Source organism: Sturnus vulgaris, chromosome 16, assembly GCF_052056855.1.
Source record: "Sturnus vulgaris isolate bStuVul1 chromosome 16, bStuVul1.hap1, whole genome shotgun sequence".
In the NCBI taxonomy this organism is placed as follows: domain Eukaryota; kingdom Metazoa; phylum Chordata; class Aves; order Passeriformes; family Sturnidae; genus Sturnus; species Sturnus vulgaris.
In genome coordinates, this window is record NC_142258.1 from 8,615,120 (window position 1) to 8,636,962 (window position 21,843).

The window sequence follows — 21,843 nt, forward strand, 5'->3', positions numbered from 1 at the left end:
CAAGAGCCCAAATCCTGACCCCAGCATGCACCCAAAATTAACTCAAGGAATCTTTCTCAAAAACAGAAACTCTTGGATAGCTTCTATTCTAGGATTAAATCACTGCAGCAGATCAGCAATTTCCTCCTTTTCTGTTCTTGGTTACAGAGGAGCCCAGCAAAGGCTCAGAACACCCTTTCCCCTGTGGAACTCCTTTCCCCTCCTGCTGCCACCTGGCTCCCCAACAGAAGGACATTTCTACATTAAAACTGTGGAACTTTGCCACTAAACTCAGGCTCTGTTTATCTCCTTTAAAAGTTACAATGTGAATGGCTTCAGCTCTCTGATGATTTGGCTCGGTGGCACAGAAGATATGAGCCAGCTTGAGGACTGTGGTACAAAGGGATTAGATGGTGTCTTCATTAATTACAACAGAATTAGTTCAAGGAATCATTGACTAGGCACAGCAGCATTTCAAAAGATCAGATGTACAGTTTATCCTTGAGAACTACAAATAGCTATAACATCTTTAAGGCAAAGCTTTTCTGATGGAAAAGAGTAATTTGAACTTTTTTAGAACTTCAGTTTGTGAGCTGCTAATGGACCAGCCCTCGGATACTGCGGGTACCAGAGATGCACACACAAGTCCTGGCACAGTTTAATTCCCAGGGTCACTGCACTCTGACACGCTTTGCCAATTTGCAGCTGCTAATAATAAGCTCTATTTGGAGCATTGTTAACACACAACTACATTAAAATTCTCAGCTTTTTGTAGAAGGAGGATGCTCATAAATAATATCATAGTACTCTGCATAATGCCATGTAGTGTGTATTCCAATACAAAAATAATCACTGTGATTTAGCTTCTGTGCTCTCTACCCAGAGATCTATGGCTTCTTATCTATTATATCTTTAACATAAAACAAACTATTTTCATTCTTGCTGGCTTCCTCTACAAGGCATTCTATTTATGAGGAGGTTTTAGACTTATAATTTAATCATATGAACAGATTTTTCCAATTTATGCTCAAGCCCCATGACGATATACTTTTAGATTGGAGCTTTAAACAGCTCCAAGAAGTGTTTATCCTGACAATGCAGAGTTTAAGCCATGCACTATTTATTTTTATCTTACTGGTATAACAAGGGCAGGTAAAGGGGGTGCAAACCATTTTCACATTAATTATAAATAATGCATTACACACACAAGGCTGCATCTTCAGCTTTCCAGGGTCCCATGATCTCCCCATGTGCTTGTAACCCAGAAATTTTAGCTTACTTTATCTTGTTTCAAACTAATCTTATGAAACTAATCTTTCCTGCTTTCTTCTTTTTGTATAGGCTCCAATCACTCAAGGAAAACTGTGTTTAGTTTATACTTCATCATTTACTATATTTTGAGAAAGCTTATTGGGCTTAAGTTGTATAACTAGGATATATTATCTAACCTTACCAGGCCATTTTCCTCAGACTATTTCATATTGGAAAGAAAAATTCTAGCTTAAGTACTCATTTCAGGAAGCTTAAATATAGGTATATTATGCAACAATAATAAAATCTATCTGAACGGTTTTTTGTTGGACAAATACTCAAAGCATTTATTCACTTTGGTTATAATCCTAGCAATTTAGTATTTCTGATTGCACTGCCTTCTTTCAAACAGCCAAGACTGAAATGCAGCAGCATTACAGAGGAGAATTTATGTTGGGGACTGGTGACACTTGCAAGGTACCATGTTTTTAAAAACAGAAATCCTTAGATAGATAGATAGACAGATATTCTAGAAACAGACACTCTACAATAATTTCTTTCAATGACAGCTATTAAATAACAGGAAAGAGCCTAAATTGTAGGAGTTTCATTAAAGAAAAACCCAACAACATATAAACTAAGAGAATAAAGAAACTGAGTACTGATTTCCAGAAACTGATCTATGTTGTGAAAGTGTGTTTGGTGGCCTTAATGCTAATTCTGATCACCTTTGAGAAAAAGAACAGATTTAAAACATCCAGCATAATCCTCTGCAAATACATTGTACAGTTCCAAATGATCAGAACAAAAACTGGTATTTTTTCATTCACTGGAAAAATACCTTCTCTGTTTCCAAAGGGTGGTTGAACAAAAGGACCTTACCAGGGCATCCTGCAGCAAATATTCATGAGGCTTCCACATGCCTTGGGGCTCCTGCAGGACCTGAACTTGAATTTTGTCTTGGTACTATCCACATTTATTGCATAAAAATTTAACCAGAATTGTATTTTCTATCTAATGTTATTTTGGTGTTACTAAGGTTTATTGTCTAAAATTTTAGAACTGGGTGTTATTATTCTGAAAACTGTTTCCTTTCCCTCTACTACCTGGCCCACACACATTTGTCCTCCAAGAGGGGGCCTGGAATTTACTCCACTGGGTAGAGGGAGGGATGGAAAGTAGGGACCAGACTTTGAGATACAGCTACTAAATAAACAAGAATGTGGTGATGACATACTTTTAATTATCCATGTACAAAAGAACAACATGTCCAACAACAACTAGCTTAAATATTTAAACAGGAAAATATATACAGGAGCCAGCAAAAAATGGAAAAGAGATTGGGACAAAAATCTAATTAATATAAAGTAAATTACTACCTAATTTAATTGCAGACTCTTTGCTTGCATTTGAACATCTCAGGAAGTATTTGCAGATACAAAAAGTAATTTAAAACTGAATACCGTAATTATTTATATCTCCCAAAGAATGCAGGATACCTAAAAGTTAAGATTGGAACCATCTCTTCCTCGTCAGGAGCACTAGAGGATGTCACAGATCTGGGCATTTCATGCTGGGCACACTGCACCCCATCCCTGGCCCTGGGAATATTTGCTGCTGTAATGGCTTTGAAAACCCAAGGCTTCTTCTCCAGCATACTGGGAAACTCATCAACACACACCTGTACCTGTATGTGCTGCACACTGGAAAGGTTGGACATTTGGGAAAATTCTCTTGACATTGGCACAATTATTTCTTTTAAAACATACCCTCTGCAATTTCGTGCCCAAACTTTATCATCAGATGATTGATTTCACAGAGGTTTTGATAAAATTTTAGATGGTTCATGGCACAGTCATTTCTTCTTCACATTCTATTCCCTTCTAGAAACCAGACAGTGTTTTATAAAAGGAAATTGGTAGACTAATTTATAAACTCATGAATTAAGGCAAATCTTATTCTTTGGCATACGGGCAATAACAGCAGCTGGCTAAAATCAAATCCTTAATATCATGTGTTCCCTCACTGTAATTTACCCATTGCATTATCCAGGCAGTGCTTGTCTTGTTGTAGGCAGGGTCAGAATAAGCTGGAAATCAAGATGGGATCAGCTGCATGTAGCAGAGAGCAGCTGTCACCTCAGCAAAAGTCCCCTTCCTGATGACACAGCACTTGAACAGCTCTGGAAACTCCAGTGTGAATGTCAGCCAGCCTTCCGTGATTAGTAACTGCTGGATGCCGACATCAGTGACAGGGGTATGTGATAATGCACCAATTTTTCTTGGATTCCACATAAAAGATCAAAAGTTCATGGATTCTGATATTTGCTCCTCATCAGTAAATCATTATGACAGTGATACTAGGGGAAAAAAATCCCACAAGCTTGCACACAGGATGAGCAAGATGTATTTCCTGAAATTATTGTTTCAGTAAAAAAATAAATACAAGCAGTAAAGGGGATCTGACCTAAAGACATGCAACACCCAGTTTCTCTAACAAAGCCTTTGTTTTTCTTATTTAGCAGCACTGCATATAATTTTAGCTTCATTCTCCTTTTAAGATGAAGAGTGATGAATAATTACAGTGAGCAAAGAACAAATATATTCAGAGCCATTTCAGCCACTTAAAGCCCAGAATTTTGCCCCAGCTGTTTGCTTTCAGCAAATATTTATGAGCACTGTGTTTTGTTCAGACAACTGCTTGTTGAAAGCAAACCCTGGGACTGCATCTGAGGCTCATTTAAACAGCAAACTGAATTTGTTTGGGGAAATTTAGGCAGAAATAATTTACAAAATATATATTGCAAAACAGGGCTGCTAAACAATGGCATTAGCACAAGCCCAGAGACATAAGGAGCTTAAGGCCATCTGAAATTGAAAGTGACCTTTTGTAACAGGTGATTGCAATTTTATTTTTGAGGCAGAGCAATGAGTTCCACATATCCAATTTACTAGAGCCAGCTCAGGAATTTGGAGAAGCATAAGCAAATCTTTGCAGATACTTTCCTCTTCTCCAAACAAGGGATTTACTGGGGCTACTGTGCCAAGGAATTGCTCCCACCCCTGTGGCACAGCAGGATGGGAACACCTTGCCTTTAGCTGCTCGCTGCCCTCCTCAGCACAGCAAGGCACTGCCAGGAGGAGAGAGGTGATGGGGTCCTGGCTGCACATCTGCAGGAAATTTGCTGCTCTAGGCAACGGCCTCCTGTGCTTAAAGCTAAATATTATTCTGCAAAAATAACATTTATTGCAGAAGGTAGATGGGGTGAAACACTGAGTCAGATATTTGCCACTCACCCACATCTGCAATCCACACCCAGGTTTGCATACCTGAGTCACTGTACCCAAAAAACACCTTTAAATCAGCTTTAAATCAGCCCTTTCCCCCAGACATTTGTGCAGCAGATTCTGGGCTGAGATTCAGAGATGTGTTTAGGGCCATCCCAGAGAAGAGCAGCGTGTGATGGGCTGCAGAGGTGGGAGCAGCTCCTTGCCCCAGCCAAGCACAGGGATGGGCAGGCATTGCTCACCTGGCCACAGGTGAGGAAGCAGCAGAACGTGCCAGTTGGGTGTTTGGTGCTGCCACTGCCACTAATCTCAAAAGCAATGCACAGAGCAGCCATGGGTCACATCTCCAAAGCCTGGGCTGCAGCTGCTCTGAAGCACAGAGCTGGCTTGGCCCAGAGGAAGGAGCAAAAGGCTGAACTAATACAAGCTTTGGGCTTGCCACTCAAATTCTGCACGGCATATTGAAAAGCAGCAGTCAGGAACAATTGCTCCCTCTCATCTAACAAAAGCCAAAGCTGTGCAGGGAGAAATACAGATGGGTTTCCACCAGAGCCAGCTGTGCCAAAAGCTTTATTCCTTGGCATGGTTGCTCAGAGCCCTACAAGCAGTATCATTATCCCTGCATACAAGCTCTGTGTTGGCACCTTGTCAGTTTTGGACACCCTGCCCACACTAGTTTTTTTAAATTTTGTCGTGGATCAAGAGTAAGGGAGTTGTTCAATATCATCATTGACAAATCATCGATTCAGTTATCTGCCTTTCTATTTCATTTCAAATTTACAGTCTCGTTACTGCTCCTGTGACAGGAATAGATTTTCAGATGATTTCAGAAGTAGTTAGGATGACATGATGACTCAATGCATGTGATCAAATGTCTCTCTGAATGAGTCTGTTGGATTAATGAAGCAGTTTGATGAATTAAATTATATTCCAGCAAAGAGCAGATGATGATATTTCAAAATGGCAAAGATTTTTTTCACACATTCTGGTGTTTTCAGTGTCATTCAGTATTAGGGACAAATTCCAATTATGAGAGGATTTGAAAGGTCACACACAAGGCTTCTCTGATCATTGGTGGGACTTGTGCCTTAGGGCCACATTTCTGCAGTCACAGCTGAGAAGGCAAAGCTACAGGGCAGGTCAATCAGCACAGCCTTTATCCAGGCATAAACCAGAGCCAATACCTGGAGAAGAACCAATAAACTTAGCAAATTATTCTATAAAAAGGAAGAAAATATACAGTTTCTACATCTCATTTGCAATTGCTCCCAGAAGCACCTTCTGGAATGCAGCAGCTCTGAGCATAAGCTGTATCACACTGATAAGATTTGAACTTGGAGTCTTCTGCAGGGCTGGAGGAGGAGGGTGAGTACTGCTGGGTTTGAGAAGCTTTTTTACCATTTCTTCTCAGCAATTTCAGCAGACATACACTGACAAACATCTTTCAACTCTAAATGCCTCTTTCTAGCTTTTATATTTTACCCTAAAAAAATAAAGTAAAACAACTAGACACAGCACTCCAACAAGAAAAGACCAGACCACAATTTTAACACTTAGATAATTTAACACTGAATATGTCCAAGAAGAGCCAAATCAAATGTATTCCACAATCCTTCACTTACTTTACCAACATCAAGCTCTATATATGACCATAAGTGCTGGCCCCTCAGATTCACTCTCATATTTTGGATAGGATTTCTTTCTTATGAAATTAAATCTCCAGAGTTGCACTATCCCAAATATGTTGACTCTTATTTATGCTACCTCATCAAAGCACTTGACTACCACATGAAATGTATATCCAAAATAGAATTTCCAATCATAATGCCATCAGATGTCCCTAAAACCACAGTGACAACAGTTTGAGCAAGCCTAGGCTACCTACAGGAATTTTAGTAAGACTGAATTTCAGGTCTGCTACAGAGGAACTCAGGCTCCTTTTGCATTTTGCTCCCCACATAAGCAGAGACTGCTCTCTCAAATAAAAACAAGCCAGGCACAAACCTGGATCAGACAACTGAAGTTTACTGTTTTTACAGGTGAAAACACACACAAGTATTAAGATAAAACACACAAGATCCAAAAGCTTGTCCTCTCTGTGTTGTCCTGGCTGAGGGTGAAAAATGACAATGACAAGGAGCACTGGGGAGTCAGGATGCAACACTTCTGCCTTCTTTATACAGCACTGTTCACAAAATTAAAGAATAATTTAATCCTCAGCAAAGGAAACAGAAGTGAGAGATTTTAATGTTTGGTTAAATGGGAAGAAGAAACTCCCCACATTTACTCAGATTTTTATCTTTATACCTCCAAGTAAACATTTTAAAGAACTCATCAACTTGTCCTTGTATTGAAAAAAATCCCAGAACCCTAAGTGATGCTTCAAGGCTGAAATCAGGAGAGACAGAATGATGAGACCAGAAAGTTCCTTGAGTTTAAACGGTTTTTTGGAACCCAGAGCATGCAACACACAGTAATCAAATGAGTTATTGACCTAGGTGGTACATCTTGATGGAAAAAGGTTTTGAAGAGTTTGTGTAGAAGTTTCTTGCACAAAGTCACTTAGCCTTTAACTCTTCTCTTACTGAGGCAGTCTAGCAGAGCTAGGACTGGGATCGCCCATCCCAGACAGGCTTTTCCATGCACTCTAAATTCTGCCTTCTTTGTAACATTGTCCAGAGAAGATCGAGGAAAAGTTTCATTAATCAAATCACTGGAAACTCATGATTAATTTTTTTCAAAACAAGCCACAGACTTTTGGAATTCAATAAATAGATCGTGCTCTTTAACTTCCTTTCCTCCCTGTTTTAGCATTTGAAGCACTGTTTTCTTTTGTGTCTGGCTATGTTAGACTAATCAATAAGAAATTATACCTTTGCTTTTTACATTCCAACAACATATTTCTCACTGATTCATATTGATTGCAAAGCAAAACCAGAGAAAACGAATGGAAATTTTTTACAGTGTTCTTAAGGCTGCCATCTAATACTGGAGAACTGCACTGCCAATGCTAACTTAATTTCATTTGCAGAGAACATTATTTTTAAGTGTGTAAACCTAGAGTTGTGGGAAGATTTGTGTTGTCAGTAAAATTAATTGTCATATCATTAATTTTACTTGAAGCCACTTTCTCAATTAAGACTAAGATGCAGTGTTCTATTTGATTACCCCAAGGGATGAGTGACCAGCTGTGACTGCTTACCTATGGGTGAGATGCATCTTATCTCCTCTTTTAAGTGACAAAAAAATACGCTTTTTTTTTTTCCCCTTTAAACAGTGCTGAGCTGTTTGTCTTTTCCCTGCAGCTATACATCGTTTACACATGTAAAGACACCTTTGCATTTCCAGTGAGGAACAGAATTCCTGTCCCAGCAGGAGGCATGTCACCCTGCTTTGAAGGGACCCTAAAGCACCCCTTCTTAATATTTGCTAGGAAAAAACAAACAAAAAACTGCAGAGAAACACTATCAAATACTTTCCATTTCTTCCTTTTCCTAGACCCCATTTCTTTTTAACTTATTTTTTGGGGAGACACTTACAAGATAAAAAGTTATGTCTAATTATGCAACCAAGACAGCAGCAGGCAAGAAAGCCTGCTGGATAAATAATGGTATTTCTGTTCAAAGTGTTAGTACTGTACCAATGGAAAACTGATTGTCAGTGGAGAGTGGAAGATGGGAGTGGGTGAAGTGACAGCCAAAGCATATTTTTTGGATGGTTTCCCCAGGAATTAATACATTGTCAAGTTAAAACTGTCCCCCTGAAAGGCTGCACCAAGCTAGAGAATTAAAATTTGAATGGCTTCATTCACATTAGCACTACAGAGCAGAATTCAACCGGGGAAAATGAGAAAATAATGAAAGAAACTGGGTTTTTCCATCATCATCACTTCAGGCTTTTTTTAATAAAAATAAATGTCTCAAAAATAACTAGGAAAAAATAGCAACAGCAAATTTGCATCCCAGAGAAAAGTTAATGTTTCTACTTGGCTAATTCATCACCGAATAATGAAATGCTGACAACAGTGACAGAGCATTTAAAAAGTTTAACTTGCAAATGCACCAGCTCAGATTTCCAATAGAGCTGAGGATGCCAAATGCTCTTTGAAATCCTTGTGCCCTTTGTTTAGTGCTAAGTTAGAGCTCAGCTCTTACAAGTGCAGATCTAGTTATGGACCATCAGCAAAGTCAAACACTAATTTCTTCTCCAAGGTTATCTCTAAGTAAATGAACAGAGTCAAGAAAAAAAACAAACTAAAAGGGATTAGGAATTTCCTTCCTATAAAAATGCACAAATTCATCACCTTGCCACTTAGGTTTCCTCCTATCAAATGTCTGCTACATACAGCACAAAGGGAAAGTCACCTAAATACCAGGAAGGTTGAAATCAGTGCAGTTAGAGCGATATGGAAATAAGTATGACAGTCCACTGCCTATATCCAAACAAGATGTGAACAGCACAAAAGAATTTGAAGTATAGTGAAAGTAATGTGTTAAAAACAATTAATGCAGTTAGGGAATTTTCTCTACAATTCCACAGTCACCTGGGGAGTTCTGCCTGGAATAACATGGCTGCTATTAGTAAGCCAAAGGATACTTGGACAAAGATTTCAAATACAAAATAATTATTAAATCTTAGGGGGAAAAATTACAAGTTGCTTTGAAACAACTTTTAGTAAAAAAGTAGTGGGAAAATGAATTTACAAATAAAGTGTGTGCTTTGCTACTCTAGGAAGGAAGCAGTGAGTGCCTCCTCTAGGAACAAACCACACAGTTAAGACAAAGGCACAGACAACCCAAGGGGTCAGACCTGTAAGGAAGGTGTGACAATGGTCACAAAACAGGAAATATATCCTTTTTTTTCCTTTTTTGCTCTATTCTTGGAGATCAAACTAAAAACTACTTTTAGTTCTATGAAGAGGCAGACACTGACCTACCAAGGCTGAGCAGACGAGGCAGTAACTCCCATCTCATCTCAGTAACTCTTGGGAAGCCTGACCTCTCCTCCCTGAAAAGCTTAAGTGACAGTGCAGAGTTTGGCAAAATGTTGTCACCCACGTAGCAAGAGACACTTCCACGCTTTTTGCTTCCCTGTTTATTGGTGTTTAGGATCCTGTATGTCCCTCAGGCTGCTCAGATTGCATTCATACATATTATTGGAATAGCACCTTCTACACGTTTTGGTGAAGTTTTTCAATCCTTCTGCTCCACCTTGGGGCTGCTTGTCTAAAGTCAACTTCTTCCTTCCAGTGCAGCAGGTCCAAAGGAATCTGTACTGCTTAGCAGGGACACAGAATTTTCCCCAGTGGCCTGAATCATTCTTAACCAGTGTTTTGCCTCTTTATTTAGAGCTGTGCTTGACTAAGTTCTTCTGTAATGAGCATAAAAATACCTGAATAATTGCAATGACATGCAGTGATTGCACACACGCTAATATTTCAGCACTATTTTGTACCACTAAACAAAATGAAATTGTGGCAGGATGTTATAAAACAATCTCCAGAGCTCATTCCTGCCTCTGGAACTCGCAGGTTGTTCATCACTGAGCAGTCCCAGGCAGTGTTCAGCACAGGGCCACCTTTCCCTGCTGGGAGGAGGTTCAGACTCCTCTCCTCCCATCAACCTCTGACAGCTGCCAAGATGATTTTTTAAAATGGGTACAAAGGGAGAAAAGCTTCACTGGCAGAAAGTCTTTAAGAGATGACAGACAGGAAAAGTGGAGTTCCTGTTCTGAATATTCCACAACGACCAGAACAGCATGCAACCAGCTAAAAATAACTCGCATAACTAGACAGCATGCAGTTCTTTTTAGCTGCAGAAAAGAACAGATCTGAGGAAGCTGTCCTGCCCTGAAGTAACCAGGGGACTGTGGGGAATTGCTGTCTGTAAGATTCATGCCCAGCCCAGTTTAGTGCATCAGGGTCTCTGTAGCCAACCTGCCCTAAGCACAGGGGGCTGACCCCAACACCCCGTGTGTCTCTCCCGTGCTGGGGGTCCCCCAGGCTTCTCCTGAGAGCTCCCACCCGTGCAGAAGGAAGGGCTGCTGTGCTGGCTTGCTCAGGAGCCACAGCAGCCCCTCCTCTGGCACAACAGCCTCAGCCACAAGATACTGAAATGGCAGCTATTCACAGAAATAGCAACATTTAGTCCCAAATCAGAGGACACATCCCAGAGGTGTCTGGGGAACCAGACTTGGCTGTAAGAAGTCTTTTTAACCAACTGCTGTAATAGTATTCTGAAGTTAATTTTATTTCCTTAAATATTAATTTACTGCACATGTATGTTTATGCTTTTCTTGGTAAGACTTCTCTAAAGAAGAAAATTAAATTATTAGACCAATATATTGGCATGAGTATAGTTGCAGTCCATGTGCAAGTGATTATAATTAAGCCTATAACCACAATTATTGTTATAACAACTGTATTTCATTAAAATCAGTAATAGATTATTAATGCTAAGGCCTTTTTCAGTGATTCAAACACAGTGCAATGTTTAGCTTAGCAATTATTTTATATTTGGTATAAAGCTTTTCTAACTCTGTATTGCTAAGAAACATGGAATATTTTTATTAACATTTACCATAAACATTATGATTTTACAATTACCACTGTTGCCTGAAAGTTTACCTGCTTCCTCTGGTTGCACAAAAGATATAACTTCACTGTGTGAACATTATATTTTTTATATCCTTAGAGCACTGTGACTGCAATGCCATTGTTATTGATTTAAAACACTGCTATTGCAGTCGTGAGCAGAATTCAACCCAGCCTGCATCCCATTGTGAATGATGCCATAAAAGCACATAAAAAATGACATTCCCTTCTTCAATCTCTTTTTATGATTAAAAATGGGCTTTAGTTTGGACCACTGGATTTTGAAAACCACCCTGGACTGACAGAATCAGTTTAAATAAGGCCTTGTCAACAGCTTCATTTCTTTCCAACCAGGTGTGCTAGAACTTGCACCATCTTGAGACAAACATTATGTCATCACTTGAAAAAAATAAATGGTCTTTCAGACACTCAGCACCTAAACCATGTATGACTTGAAAACACAAAATCGTCCCCTGAAGTTCCACTGGTTTCTTCCAATTCAGATTTAAAAGCACTTATGTAATATGAGAAGACAAGGAAATAATAGAAAAAAGTCTGGAATGGCTGTCAGACAGAGTTTAGCACAATGAATGATTCACAGGACAGTGAAGTCAAAGTGCTCATAAACTTTTACAAGAGTGGAATTAGACCAGAACTTTGTGTTATAGAAAATGTCACCCTGCCCACTTAATAATCCCTTGGGAGCAACATTATAATAAAAGAAGAGAATTTAGCATACATGGCAAGGTATGTACAGCAAGTCTATTACTTCCAAGGATCTCCTATCCAATTACAAAGATATTTCAGTATCATTAGCCTTGGTAATGGGGAGATTTCTGGCAGTGCCAGGAAAGGTTGGAGACTTGCTGAAGGTCATGCAGAAGTCAGCAGCAAGGTGGGAGAGAGCATTGCCAAGGCCCCAGGTCAGGTGCTGGAATGTGCTGATCCTCCTGTTAACACGGCACAACTGCTGCCAATAGGATTATCACCATCACCGTGTTAGAGAGAGAAATGAACCCCGGAAAGAATTGGAGATGCTTAAATGACCATACATCATACAGTAACAGACTTCTTCTCATCACTTTTACAGAGGTACAATCTGATTGTCATGGAGAGAAATGTATTTAATTCCACACTAGGAAGTGGAAAGGCAAAGCTGAGTGCTTTTACATGCAAATCTGGAGAAAACTTATCAGCTAGCATTTCCAAAGCTGTTGTTGCATATGCAAGAGCCATGATGATATTTTCAATTCTGTGTTACTCATCTCTCCCACCTTAATTCTAGGTTGTTAGAAACTCCATGCAGGGGGAGGAGAGAGAAAGCTGTGAATGCATACATTTTGCAAAATATCATCCCCAGGAATAGAGACTGTTTTTCAAAATTTGTCTGAGAATGAAATATGTCTTGCAAGATCATAATCAATCACTGAAAGTACCTCATCTGGAAATCCAAGTGAATAGAACCATGCTGCAAAAACCTCCCACCAAAAATCTCTGCAACAAACCAGACCACGAAGATTTGTGAACATACAAAAAAGGTCACAATATGTTTCTTGAATTCCTTCCATCCGTGTTTTGATGACATCTAACTCCAAACAGGGGAGTCAGGTGTTGCCCCACATGTCTATCCTTGGCCTGAAAACTGAGCACAATGCAGATAGGAAATGCACCAGCAGGCTTTTTTTCCCTTTTCCTGAAAAAACCCAACAAACAGCTCCTCCCAGCACTTGGCTAGGAACACATCACTTCCATACTCTCCAACAGGAGACTGCACAACTTGGTTGCTAAAAGTCAATGGGCAGCTTCATATTGACTAATATTAGATTCATATTAGATCTGCTGTACACAATCTATTCTTATCAGTTCCTTTCCCTTGAAACAGAACTGTGCATGGAGAGCTGGGATGGCAGGAGGCTCAGAACTCCTGGAGAACAGGAGGAAGTAATGTGTGAGCACACTCAGAGCTAAGAATGGAATGGAAATGTGTCTCCAAAGCAAAATTCCAAAGGGAGGAAAGTGATGGTAAGAGTATTTGCTGAAGTGCTCATTGTCCAGATGACTGAACCCTGCTGAACCCCATGTCCTGAGAAACTTCAAGAAACATCAGAACATGGCACTACACGGGGATCAGGACTGCTGGGGTTGTATATTTTGCCATACATCAGGTATGAGACCTTCACGTTGGCTAAATCTATATTATACCCTTCTGGTCATACATCATTAGCTCAAATAACTTTTGAATTGGAGTCGACTTCGAGGGGTAAATGAACCAAAACCTTCTCTTTTATAGCTTGTTAGAGTTCTTAGCAGACAAGAACTAAGAATTTTCCTTGCTGACAAGGTAGTACATCATTTCAAGATGAAGTGTAATACTGAATAACCACCATTACTGTTGCCACTGTACAGTAATCTCTGTTTATAATTTTATTTATTGATGTAATTTTACTACAGTGTTGAATGTTTCATTTTGTTTTTCAAAGTTGGTTTTCTAGAGTAAGCATATTTTCTTAATTCCCTATTCAAAATGACGGTATTTTCTAATATTTCCAATTAATGAGATGTGAAGATTTCTCTGTAAAATTAAGACAAATAACAAAGTCACTAAACTGTATGCCTTTGTCAGATGGATATGAACATATCCAAAATTATTATATTGAACTCACTGGAGGATGTTTGATTCTTTAAATTAGTAAAGCTCAATACATGCTGCAATTATGTTCCTCAGAAAGCTCAACCTGTGGCTACTGAGAACATTTGATTAATAACAAAGATCAAGCCAAAGTTATGTTTGATAGCACATTTATATTGAGTTATATTTACTGGTCCTTCATCAGTTTCACTTCCTTCTTCATGAGGTCTAAGAAAAGATTTGAAAAGCATGAATCAGCCCTTCTGGATATCAGGAATAAATGCTGTAAATGCTGTGAAGTGCCAGCACACTGTCATTCAGGCAGCCTGATGCAACAGCAATTAAAAGATTATGAACCCACAGTTCTGCATTTCCAGTCCTGGCTGCACAGAAAGAACAACAGCAGTGATCCCATGTTCAGTGCAGAGCTGTGACAGGGCACAGAGAACAAGAGACACATGCTGGTGGTGAGCAATGGAATTAAATGCATGCATTCATGGATATTGAACTTGTTTGTGTAACCATCTCCACTCCCAGGCAGATGGGAAAAGTAAACTTTCACAAATAATTGAGACATGGGATTTTAAATTCAAGGAACTGGTCCTGCACTGCCCTGTGTGAGGAGCACAGCAGGAACATCTGAACCCAATAAGGGTTAAACAAGCAATGGCTGTCAGTAAATGTGAATGTTTCTAACTGAGCAATCCCTGCATTCTGGAGACAGAGCAGATCCTGCAAAGAGGTTTCCCATTATTCACGTGTGTGCTGACTGTGCTCACACTGCTCTCACTGATGGGGGACAGACTTCCCTTCTCTGTGCTTTGCTGGGGCTCACCAAGAGCTAACGACTTCAGCACTAAATACCAAACTGCACTGGAAGAGATTTAGAGACAAAATCATGAGCTTAACTGCAGGAAGGCTGGTGGAACACAGATCTGACCACAGAACTTCCACCCCTGGAAATCAGGGTAAAGGGGGCCTGGTCAGTAGCTACACTATTAACCTACTGTCATATCCTCCATTTCTCTTAATAAACACAAGATCCTGTCATAATTTTCTTTTCACATGTTGGCATTTCAAATGCGTTGCTTACAAAGGTCATCTATGTTTGGGGAAAAACAATTTAATTGATTTTATTATTGCAGAAAAATAGAATTATCATTTCCACCTCTGTTTGCAGATTTAAAAAAAAAATTATTGGTTGCATACAGCTGAATTAAGCACTTAAAGTTCAGTCTCTACAAAATGCTGACAGTGTAAGAGGAGATCAATACCAAAACAATTTACACTTTAGGAGCACTGGCTCTGGCTATTAACTAGTAATTATGCCAAGTTTGCTGTTAAATTGCTTTAACTGCTTCCAAGGTGTAACTGAATTATGGCAAAACTCGTTAACACTGTCAGAATGGGAACTCCCAGCACAGTCCCAAGCATGTAACACCTTCCAGAGCCCCAGCTTTGGCTGGTCACAGCTGCTCCCTGCCTTCAATCCTGCACTGCCCTCACCTGCTCTGCTGCAAACCTCTTGCACTGCAGATCCTGGCTCTGCTACACACTGCCAGCCATTCAGCAGGGTGAAGAAACTTCTCCTGGGTGAGAAACTGCACCCAACACGAGCCCTACTTAACCCCACACTGGCCCTGAAGAACTGCAAGAATTGCTAGAATTTTCCCAATATTTTCACAGGTTTTAGGGAATTGCAACTAAACTTTGGACTTTGTCTCCAGACTAGAATCATGATCCTTCCCAGAAAACAAAGTCTAGAGCTTGGCTTTGGCCCCTGCAGGAAAAAAATGTTTTCCTCAGTCAGCAAATGAAGCCCCCAAACAATAACCTCAAGATACAAATACTGCAAGTTTACTTATAAGCAAAAGGAAGGTTCAAAACCCCTTCACATTAAATTCCCTTTGTGTCCTGCATTTATCCCACAACAGCTGCTGAAACTGATTTCCTCTGTCATGGAAGGACCAGCTTATCCTTCACCTATTACCCATGTGATGATGAAAAATGCAAAAAGAAGTTATACGAAAGACAGATAAACCAGAGCAATATGTGAGGAAATCTGATGTTAATCGAGTTGGACCAGCAAGGAAAAGGAGAACTAATTGCTACCCCAGAACATGCTGGCTGTCCCCTGTGCCTGGCTTTAACAAAAATACATTGTCACACTAATCCTGAAAGTAACTGAGGAGTTTGCTTTAATAATGCATAAATCAATGTGTACCAAAGGCTCACCTGAGTGTACTACAGCATGTTCACACCATCATCTCCTCTAATTAATGACTCCTGCTGTGGGCTTCACCTCCCTCTGCTTTCCACAATACTCCAACCCAAAAAGCAGCCAACACTTTATCAATACAGCATGCACATTCAAAAGGCAAAAAGCCTATTAGTCTCACACTTGCTGATTATCTCTATAGCTAGATATTTGGCTTTCTTGTATAAAAAAATAAAAACTGATGTGAAGAAACAGCCCCAACACTTAATAGACATCAGGTCCCTCACCCACATCTCCCTCAGCTGAGGGGTTAACATTACCCACCACTGCACATGGGGTTTTGACAGCTTCTTAAGACCAGTTTTAAACAGAGAGAGAGAGTAGAAATAAATTGATTGGGTGAATATGGCTGAATTGAGTACTACAGAATTTCATCTGCAGTTATTTTTAAGGTATATAAAACGCCTTGGTCATCTACTTGCTGAAAAGGAAAAAGAGCTTCAGCCTCATTGCTGCTTTTAATCAGCCTGGTTTGTTGCCAAACATATCATTTCAAGATGGTGTCAAAAAAAAAAAAAAAAAAAAAGATATCACAACGCCAGTTCTCACAACACAGCTCAGCTAATAATGTGATGATAATTTTTTAGAGGGGAATGGTTCTTTGGCTATAAAAATATGGCATCCCCTGGCTCTCGTGAAATATTTTGACTGACAATTCAGAAACCAGAGAAATAAGAAAATTGTCTCACTCAGGACTTTTAAACTCATTTAGTTAGAGGAAAATTTTAGTTATAACCTTCTGATAATTGTAACACACACTTTTCAATAAAAAATGCCTCAGGTAGTCAAAAAAAAAAAAAAAGAAAAATAATTTTTAAAAGGAAAGCAAATACACTGTCAAATATGTCAATTTCTTGAGCTGATTTTTTTTTTCAGAAATGTAACCAGAAAGTGCAAAGCCAAGGTTACCAACTCGATAAGAATCCCAAATCCTATCTACTAAATACTAAGAATTGGACACTTACTTGGGCTTCAAAGATAAAAAAAAGAGGGTTTAGACAAGACAGATTAGCTTTGCAAACTAGAATTCTTCCTTTACATACAATAAATTATTTGATAAAAGATTAGGTTGTTTATGAAGTAGTAAGCACTTGCCTTCAGCATTTTCCTGTCTGCTGAGCACAGTGACAGAGGAGCAGGGCAGGCACATGGTCCAAGGGTGCCACCATCCATCCATCCATCCCTGCACACATCCCAAGGGTGCCACCATCCATCCATCCATCCACCCATCCCTGCACACACCTCAGCCACCCCACGAGCTGGGCTTTGGGCATTCCCATGGCTCTGCTGGGCTGCAGGGTCCCCTCCCTGACCTTACGGTGGTGGCAGCTCTGCTGGCACCAGGAGTGACCCAGGGAGTCCCTTTAGCAAGGCTGCAGTCTCCTTTTCTGTTCCCAAATGCATTCAGGTACCCACACACACAGTGATGACATTTTCCAGCTGCAAACCACTTCCTGCCTCACTCTCACACTGCACTGCTGTCTCGGGAAATTGGGATCTCCCCCTGCTGCTTCCTTTAATCCATTAAGTATTTGACTACTGAAAATCAGTATTAATTCAAAACATATCTGCTAGGGACAGGGGGAAGGGGCAATATGCAGAACAACCAGCTCCCACCATTTTATCTCAGCTTCCCAAAGGTTTGGCAGTCTCTGCAATGTCCCAAACTCAGGAACCATGTGACTGAATCACTTTTTTAAAAATAAAAAAAAAAATTTACAATTATAGCAAGACAGTTGCAAACAGAGCTTAGCCTCAAATACTATTGGGAAAATAACAAGTGCTTTTCAGGACTGGGGAGGGACTTCATTGCTGACCTTTTATTTTTTGAACTGGCAGTGATGAAATCATTTTTTTTGTGGCTGCAAACCTCATTGCAAAGAGCAGACAATAGCTGCATTTTTCTTGGTTTGCTCAACAAATGCTTCTCCTGGCTGGAGAAAGTGTATTTGCCCAGGTCAGTACTATTCTCCTGCTTTTTTATTATGCTTTTCCCACTCTTTCTTCACATTATTTTCCATCCACCTTACCAGAACTAGACAAAGGCAGACCCACGTCTGCATATAACTGCCAGGTAACTCTGCACATCAAGGAAAAATTATCCCTAGGCTCCATAAGGGCCCAGCATGAATAAGACTCCGTGATGGGCAGATATTTTTAGGTGACATTTAGGACCTTTCCTGCATGCTGCAGATTTACAAAATCAGCAAGGCAAGCTCAGGAAGAAGATTGTGCCTGGATCCCCTAGAGGGAAAAATCTTGTGGAGGCAGAATAATCCATTCACACCTCTTTCTCAGTCCTACCATTGACAAGTTGCCAAAGTCACAAATCCCAGGGAGCTGCTGCCAAGTTGCTCTTTCTTGGGAACAGTTTTCATGGTGGCTGTGGGACAAGCAGCCCTCCTTCCCTGCTGCCAGCACACCAAGCTGCTTGGAGACAGAGCAGTGTGTGCCAAGCCTGAGCAGGGTGCCACAGCCTGGGCTTTCTCCAAGGAGCTCCTGCCTCTGTCCCACCTTGTGGTAATTATGTCGAGATGGACACAACTGGCATCATCACCAGCCCCTTATTAAAAACTTCTCATGCCTTCTCTCAGGCAACTCCACACAGCCCTGACTCCTTCCCTCCTTCTCTCTGGAAGTTTCCTTCTGCATGACTGGCTAAACCCAAGCTGTCCCTTTCTCAACCCTGTCTGTCCCTACACAGCAGCTTACCTTGTCTGTCCCCTGCATGACCACACGTCCCTTCCTGCTCGCACACAGCCAGCACACACCATCCCCAACTGCAGCAGGCTCTGGGTCTCCATCTCCAGTTTACTCTCAACCAGCTTCCCCATTCCTTTATAACCCCCATCCTCACTGGGCTGGCAGGGCTGTCTCCACTTCTCTGCAATCAGTACAGCTGTAATTCACAGAGGAAAATTGCCTTCTGCATTATCCTTACAACCCATCTTCCCACACCACCTGCCAGCTGTGGCGCTGGCACAGAGCTCAGCCTGCTGCCACCATGCAGGGTGTGCCACGCTGTCCCTCTGCTCCAGCACCTCTGCTCCCAAAGACCAGCAAGGCTGGAGCACAACACAACACCAGCCTGCAGCTCCTGTACAGGTTGTGCTCCAGCTCAGTGGAACGTGCCAAAGCCACAGGCACCAAACCACTCCTGCCCACTCAAGCAACACCCCTTACCTGCTCCAGCTCCCAGCTGCTCTTCCCAAAATCAATCTCACTCAAGGGAGCCTCTCAACAGTATCAAATACCTCAGAAACACACTGGGATCCATCTGCAACACCACTTCTGTAGGGAAGCATGACTCCAAAGGGGTCTGGAAAGCAGAGACACTATAGGAATGCTCGTGTGCTTGAGCTGCATTGGAGACCACCTCTCCCTCCTGGACAGGAGTCAGCATGAGCAGCAAGAACAAACTGGAGCTCTTAGAGGGCTGGCAGGGTTAGTTTGGCTGAATTTAGAGAGCCTCTCACAAAAGGCATGTAATGAATGAACTTCATGAGTGATGTAATGCTCCCAAAGTAATTACAAGTTACCCTCGAGAGTGAGGGTGGCTCTGCTGAGCTGATCATCGACATCTATGTACAGTAACTGCATAACTTAGCAAGTCAAACCTGTGATCAACTCAGTTCAGATCAGGTAAGTCAGTTCTTGCACAGAACGTGTCAAGTACCCAAAGCCTAATTTTTATTATTTAGCATAAAGGAGGTTTGACTCCAAAGGAGTAGGTTCATTATTCATCAAATACACCTAGAAAACTTTCTCAAAATAAAAAAAAGGCCTGTGCCACATGTATATTTCTCTGCTGCTTCTCCTATGTGCTAAGAGATAAGGATTAGCTTTGTGAAATTGCTGCAGCAAGCTGAGAAGTGAGAAATTGTGCCCAATGCACAGAGAATATGGATGTGCTATGTTACTTGCTGTGCATTACAGAGACACACAATATTCATCTCAGTCAGAGCAGCAGCCAGCAAAGCCTTCAAAGCCCAGGCTGTTGTGCACACCTGGTGCAAAAGCCCAGCAAAGCTGCTGGCTCACTCCTCATGGAGTCCTGACAGCAAAAAGGGGAGGGGGACAAATGTGTGTAAATAAACAGGTGAGGGAAAGCAGAGGGGAAACAAAAAACAGCATCAAGAGTATAAGCAGCTCTGTAAGGATCAAGTCTCATAATCATGAGCACAATAGATGTGTGGAGATGCACAGAAGGGGTTAAGCTCCAAAAGAGCACAAGAGCAGCACAGCTGTGTTGAAGAGCCTGGGGAGCCTGAGCAGAGCACTGCAAAAGCAGGAAGGGTGTTATGTGGCAGGACCATCAGGCCACACCTCCCCAAAGGGCATGTAGGAACACTTGTAGTGACTGTAAAACACACCTAACTCTGGGATTTCCCTCCTAAGCCACTAAATTGCTTCTTACTGCTCTTAGATGCCCACCATATATTTGGCAGTACACAAGAGAGAACAGTAAAGGCATGAGGAAGGAACAGCTGTGTCCCATGCTTCATCAAACAGTTAATCCATTTTCCCTGTGCTCCTAACTGTGTAGGCATCTGAAAAAACAAACCACAACCACCTTTGTGGGAGCAACCTTCTCTTCCAAACCTGTGCTTCTACAGGGAACCTCCTTGGCTACACTCCACATTTCTCTTTTCTGCCACAAGAGCACAGACCACCACCAGCTCCATCTGCCCAGGAGCAGCACCTGAGGCATCCCTAGCTGGCTCCTCCACCTGACCTGCATCTCTTCTTTACAGGAGAGGGGATTCTGGCTCCATTTGTACTAGGATTTTTAAAGTGCATCTACACAAGAGCTCAAAGACAGCATTACCTTGTTTTAAGAATGATGCAGCTGCTTCTCTCTTTGGCTCTTTGTTTCCCTGTAGCATCACAGGTCTCTTTTGATCATTGCTTGCCCCACACCCTGCTGAGGCTCTCAGTCTCCAAAGACCAGACCAATTTATTTTGTGTTAAGAGCATATTCCGTGAATGCAAAGATCTGCTGCCAGCAAAAATCAGCTTTGTATGGGAATGGAGGTGTGAAAGAACAGCACTGAATAATAACAGCCTAGAATAAAGTCCATGCTGACCTACAGCTGACCTTCCTGCTCTCACTCACACAACTGAGAAGTCCCTTTGCAAATCCATGCTGAAATACCTCCTCTTGCAAGACCCCAAGAAAATATCAAATGTATAAAAAGCAAAATAACACCCTTCCTTTTTCTGTTCCTGCATATGCAGGACATATCCCTTGTGTCTTTAAGAGAGCGTGTGAAGGAGTCTTCATGTGACCCTGGGAGCTTGCTGACCACGTCAGTGATTCGTGCTCAGTGCCATAGGCTACCTGACCTGCATTTCAAAGAAACAAAACTGTTTTGTTATTCCAGAAACTCAACTCATTACAGAGCACTGCACTCACAGCAATCTGTGAGCAGCTCAGCTCCCAGGGCAGATGGAAAGTCAGTGGTGCTGTACAAGTGATATGCTGCTTGCTGGTGATGCTAAAATTCTGGTGGAAAACTAAATAGCAAGATATGCTCAGCAGAAAAATAACAAAACAATCCAACCTGATGAAAATTTCTGGTCTCTGTCTAAATAATGCTAAAAATAATTAAAAGCTAACATTGCCTTTTTTCTTCTATTATTGTCGTTTTGCTAACAAATTACACTGGGAATTCTCCCATCCAAAAACCATCTATACCACTCTTCATCTCTGATAAGGATTCCTGCAGCATTGCTCAAATACATCTGGTGAGACCTTTGCAGAAGCATTAGTGTGCAATGTGGACCTTTCCTTCCAGCAGCTCCTTCCCTCCCTCTCCCTCTCTGC

At 41.1% G+C, this 21,843-nt stretch overlaps 1 long non-coding RNA gene across 1 annotated transcript in view; it reads right to left on the reverse strand.

Annotated features, from left to right (window-relative positions):
- The window catches only part of LOC148221904 (uncharacterized), a 154,441-nt gene extending 135,030 nt beyond the window's left edge, over positions 1–19,411 (reverse strand). The window contains exon 1 of the long non-coding RNA XR_015807229.1: positions 19,200–19,411. This is a non-coding gene — a long non-coding RNA (uncharacterized LOC148221904). The remainder of the gene's footprint in view (positions 1–19,199) is intronic.
- Between the last annotated feature and the right edge of the window lie 2,432 nt (positions 19,412–21,843).